Source organism: Equus quagga, chromosome 8, assembly GCF_021613505.1.
Source record: "Equus quagga isolate Etosha38 chromosome 8, UCLA_HA_Equagga_1.0, whole genome shotgun sequence".
Lineage (NCBI taxonomy): Eukaryota > Metazoa > Chordata > Mammalia > Perissodactyla > Equidae > Equus > Equus quagga.
In genome coordinates this window covers 132,690,806-132,696,934 of record NC_060274.1, presented here as the reverse complement: position 1 = coordinate 132,696,934, position 6,129 = coordinate 132,690,806, and positions in this window count along the sequence as shown.

The following is a 6,129-nucleotide window of genomic DNA, read 5'->3' as shown; positions in this document are numbered from 1 at the left end:
CTGAGGGAGGACGGAGGAGAAGAAGGTAGAGACGATGCCCAGGAAGCACCGACAGGTGCGCTCTGAGGGGAGTTGGGCAGCCAAGGGCCAAGGGCTGAGCAGCCGGGTGGCTGTCCTTAAGTGGCCTTTCCCTTCGTCCAGAGTGGGTCCTGAGGCTGCAGGGAAGGAGGAGGGGAGAGGAACAAAGGGCAGACCCGCGCCTCTGCAGATCAGCCAGCAGGCAGGTCAGGACTGGAGGAAATGAAGCGTCTGAATCCTCCGAGACGAGTCTGTGCTTTAGATCACGCTGCCGATGAGATGACACCGTCTGACCCCTGAAGTCACTGGGAGCCTGTGCGATCCGCCTCAGGCATCTTCCAGGCTGGGACCGGTGGCCAGATGGAGGGCATAGAAGGTGAATCCCTTGGAAGTTAGCACTGGAACCCCTTCAGGCCACTTTGAACTGCCTTCAGAGCCCGACTGTGTCATCCAAGAACACAAGCCTCGAGGCTCAAAGTCTCAGCACCTGAAGAAAGCTCCCACACCAAGCCTGCGGCCTCGTGACGCTCACGGACCAGGCCCCACATGCACGCTCACACCCTTCAAAAGCCAACCCCCTTCAAAGATACGGACTTCCCAGTGACATCCAAAGGATGTGCCGGGCCTGGAGGCGTCACTGGAACAGAGATGGGCTCTCCCCGCCTCCCCCAGACGAGAACCTGCTTCCCTGGGCCCTCCTTACCACCCGCCCAGCGGGGAGGAGCAGCGAGACTGCCTGGGAAATGCTCCCAAGGAGGCAAATCCACTTCTTCGGGGCGACCAGTTACAACTTCTGTGTGAACTGGCTGAACTAAGGAGCTGAGGACCCGACTGGTCGGAGCAATAAGGTCAGCGAGCCACCCGAAGCCGCCAGAGGAGTGGATCAGTGCAGCCATCAAAGGGCCTGTGAGGTCTGGGCTGCAGCCTGGCAGCCGTGGACGGGGAGGGGGTGGAGAGTCCCTTGACTAGGGGGCAGCCGAGGAGAGAGCACTGAACGGGGTTAGAGCATCCTCAGTCCCAAGGGGCAGGAGGAACCCCTGGTGAGACTCCTTGGAGCTTATTCCCCCGCCTTTGTGTCAGTTTTTAGTTCCTGTGTGTTTCAGGCTGTTTCTAAACATGAACAAATAAACAAAAGTTCTATGGTTTCAAAGGCTGAGGAAACGCCCTGAGCCCCAGCCCCATCTGCGGTGAGGAGACCTGGAGATACGTCCCTCAGGGTACACAGCTGGTGGGTGGTGGAAAGAGGCAAAAGATCAGTGGCTGAAATCAAGAGGAGAGATGGCTCAGGAGTCACAGGCCTGAGGGAGAACAGACAGGGAGCCAGTCTGGGCAAGTCCTCACAGCTCGGTGTTCCGGCCGCCTTTCCCCCCACAGCCCACCTCCACGCGCAGCCTGGCTCCTCCAACACCCATCAATGCTGCTTCTCGTCTCAAACCCTCATTTCTGCAAACAACGTCTCCACTTCCACCTCCCCAGCCACCTCCCAGCTGCGGGAATTTTCCCTCTGAAGTCACAAATAAATGCTGGTGAGCTTCTCCACCCTCTTACGTAATGTAATGGAGCCGGGCTGAGTTGAAAATGAATAATTACAGTGTGGTCACCAATTACGGTGCTGAGGAAATGGATCTGAAATCCCAAACAATAAACTTAAAGAAGGTTTGGTATAACATCCACTCATAAATCCAGGATCATTTGCATATTGTCGACAAAAATAATCCATAACCAATCTATAAATGAAAAGTTTGGGTGAGTTTATTCTGAGCTAAAATGTGAGGATTATAACCCAGGAGAGTCTTTCCACAAAGGAACAGAGCACTCCAAAGAAGTGGGGGTATACAGGATGGTTATATACCCTCAAAGAGGATGTTTCACATATGATTGAAATGTCCCCCTTACAATAGTCGCGAGACTGCACAGCGATTTATGGAAACAGCAGATAGGTCTGCTGTCTCGGTGAACACAGCAGGGTGGCAGGTCTGTTGTCTCGGGCTGGGTGGTCACAGGTGAGCGCTGCAATCAGTTCCTAGCCTAAGGAAAGATGCTTAATCTTTAAGGAGATACCAACGTTGGGAGGGGGAGGGAAGTTGCACCTTTATCTCAAGGGCCTTTGTTCTTGTCATAGGAAATGTCTAAGCAGATATACAATGCATGCTCAATGGCCACAGTCAGGCCCTTTTGGAAAAAACAAAGTCAGGCCGAATTAGGTTTATACCAAATGGCTTCCTCATATTCTCCAATATATCCCATTGCTTGCCATTTCAATTGGTCAATATAAATGAATGCACAATTCAGAAGAAAAAGAGGCTCCATTCCTGATAGGTTAAGAAAAAAGCACATAAAATGTTAAAACTTCAGTCAGCCAATTATTTGGCATTGGGAAGACAAAAGAACCTTTCAAAAGACACAAAAAATGAGTCATGCTCCCTGTTTAGATTCAGCAGTTTATTGCTACAAGACAGAAGAATGATAATGAGAAAAATAGCTCTTTAATAAACAATTATTAATAGAGTCAAGTAATCTTAGAGGTTCATTCTCAGTGAGCATCTTTCAGGCAAAAATCGTTACTCAGAGCTTTGGGAACTCCCATTAAGCCATTTAAGAACCCGCAGATAATAGATCAGGGCCTCTGTAAACTCTGCAGGTAAAAAGAATCCGTTTCCACAGTTTGTTGCAAAAGAGCTCCACAGGGATGCTGGTTAACCAGGAAAAACTATGACATTCAACACAGATACCAACAAATCATTCAATTCCATCATCACTGTGCAAATAGGGGAAATCGATGTGATCTTTCGCATCCTTCATCACCCACTTTCCACACTTACATAGTCTTAAGCTTTAACAGCCACCAATATTAACAGGTCTTTGTAGATTCTACTAATAAAACTGCAATCAGTTCATTGCTGGCTCCGTTGCATGTAAATTGGAAGCAAAAGAAATACAAATGGTTCAGCCTGCTGTGATGGTGAATGGGAGAGGTTTACACAAGAACCTGCTTGTCAGGTTTCCTCCCGTGTTTTTCTTCTCTGCGTTTTACTTTTTCTCCAGGGCCCTCTGCAGGGTGTTTATAAAACTGCCCCAAATTTAAGGTCCAGGGAGGGCACCTCACCATTCACATGGGCTTTCCTCTAGTCTCCAGGGCTACTGAGGGCAACACCCCCACCTGGGAGTGATCGGAGGGGCCGCCCTTGCTGCAGGGAGAGCCGGTCCACATCTGGCGCAGGCGGTGGGGCCGGGCGCACAGGTGGGCCCTGGATAAACGCCCTGTCGCCCCCGGCGCTGAAGAGACTATTCTGAGAAGAGCCTTCAAGTCACACTCGCATAAATGGAGGGGCAGTTTTTGCTGGTTTACATCAGAGGCAGAGCACTGTGTTTGAAAGAGCCGATCCTGGGCAGTCTCGCCGGCAAGGCCGTGCGGCACCTGGGCAACCCTTTCCTGTCTTATAAACTGGGCAAGATGAGAGCTGCCTCTGGGCCCCGACGTGAAGGGTCACAGAGGCCGCCTGAAATCCTCAGGGCGCCATTTTAGAACAGGCAGCGTGTCCACCTCTGGACAGGCCTCCGTCGTGGCAGACCTCAGCGTGAGGCTCTCTGCCTCTCCCCTTGGAAGGGTTAGGGTCTGTGAACACACAGCTCTGTTGTGTGTGGAGGAGCCTGGAGGGGTCGTCCACAGAGGAAAGGGTTAGTTCACCCCGTCAATGTGAATGCTACATAACCAATCTATAAATCAAAATTGGGGTGAGCTTATTTTGAGCCAGACATGAGGACCATATAGCCTGGGAGAGTCCTTCCACAAAGGAAGGGAGCACTCCAAAGAAGTGGGATGCACAGAGTGGTTATATACCATCAGAGAGCATGTATCATGTATGATTCAAACGTCCCTTTGACAATAGTCACAAGATTGCCCTGTTGGCACAGGCGATTGGTGGACACAGCAGGTGGTAGGTCTGCCGTCTGGAGCTGGGTGATCACAGGCGAGCCAGGTGGTCACAGGGTGGGCGCAGCAATCAGTTCCTAGCCTAGGGAGAGATGCTTATCCTTAAGGAAATGCCAATGTGGGGGAAGCTGCACCTTTATCTTAAGGCCATCTGGTCCTGTCTTTGGGACATAGCAAATGCTTAAAGCAGATAGAAATGTATGCTCCAGGGCCATGTTAAGCCCTTTTGGAAAAAACAAGGCCACGCCAAATTAGGTTTACACCAAACGGGCTTCCTCATATACTCTAATATCCTCTTGCTTGCCGTTTGTCTATCAGATATACGGAGGGTCAAACACTGTCAAAGTGAAGTTACTGAAGCAGCTCCTCGCACAGACTCATTCAGACACTCGGTCAAGAAACGCTCACCGAGAACCACTGGGTTCTAGGGCTCTGACAGCAATAAGACGAGCAAGCTCCCCATGTCCTGGAGCTCATTTTCAAGTGAGCAGAGAGAGAAGATAAATAAATAAATAAATAAATAAATAAAAGTTCATCAAGTTGAGATGATGCCATGACATAAATAACGAGGACGATGCTTAACAAGCAGCCAGAAAGCAATTTGAAACAAAGCGACCAGGGAGGCCTCTGTGAGGAGGTGGTCTTGGGTCAGTCAGTTCTCAGTTGCAGACAGCAGAGCCCACACTGGCTGGTCTAAGCTGGAAGCACCTCTGTGAAAGAACGTTAGAGACCCCCTGGTTTATCGGAAAGGCTGGAGCAAGTCTGTGAATGGCGCCCAAGGGCTGGCACTGAGGAGGGCACCCCACGCCCTGGAGCCTGACTGTTCTGTGTTCATTTACAGAGAAACTGGTCACACTGCCAACCCCACCCAGCCTGTCCCCCGTTATCCGACCTCTGAATCAAAGGTCCGAGTGGAATGTCGAGCCTGAGCTGGGGCAAACAGGTGGATTTTCCTTTGGATCCACTTAGCAGGACAAGATTCACAATGTGGGACCCATGGAGGAGGAGGGGGTGATCCAAAGACTTGGGCTCCATGGCCCATGGACCCTAGGATGAGGAGAGCCCTGGGAGGGGCCACCCAGGCAGGGACCCACCGGGCAGTGATGGCCTGAGAGTGGAGTGGAGTGGAGTGGACCCCGCAGGCTTTGCTCGAAGTGAGAAATCATCAAGGGCTAAAGCAGGGAAGTGAGGTGACCTGACACCCCCACCGAGTCGCAAAGTTCCCGGGCAAGGGGACACTAGGGTCTCCTCGGTCACCACAGGGTCCAGGCAGGAGCAGACTCCTCTGAGTCATCAGAGGAGCTGTCATCAAGACTCTCGTCTTTTTTTTTTAAAAGATTGGCACCTGCGCTAACAACTGTTGCCAATCTTTTCTTTTTTAATTCTTCTCCCCAAACCCTCCCCCACCTGTACATAAGTTGTATATCCTAGTTGTGAATGCCTCTGGTTGTGGCATGTGGGACGCCGTCTCAGTGTGGCCTGATGAGCGGTGCCATGTCCATGCCCGGAATCCAAACCGGCGAAACCCTGGGCCGCAGAAGCGGAGCAAATGAACTTAACCATTTGGCCACGGGGCCAGCCCCTAGACTCTCTTCTTCATAAAGACGGAACAATACCTTTGACCACAGCCAGGACAAACTTCCCTCATTACAGAGCCTAGCCGCATCCTGTCTAATCCGTCCTCCTTTCTGATGTCAGAAAGCAGGTTAAGGAGATGAGGGACCACACAAATACTGTGTGCCGGGCCATCCCATCACTGCAGCAGACAACCCCCTCAGGGACCCGTGAAGGGCAGCTCCGATGCTGGCTGCAGGAGTGAGCTGGTGAGCAGAGGTCCACACCACAGAAAACCCGTTTACATGGCGCCAGGGGTCCAAGAGCAGGTGCCGATATCAAAACAGAGATGTTTCAGATAGATAGATGATGACTGATAGATAGATAGATAGATACAGATGATAGATAGATAGATAGATAGATAGATACAGATGATAGATGATAGGTAGGTAGATAGACAGATAGATAGATAGATAGATACAGATAGATAGATAGATAGATAGATATAGATGATAGATGATAGGTAGATAGATAGATAGACAGACAGATAGATGATAGATAGATGAGAGACAGAGACAGTGGTGCTCAGCCTTGGCTGCTAATCAGAGTGCCGGCAGCTCTTA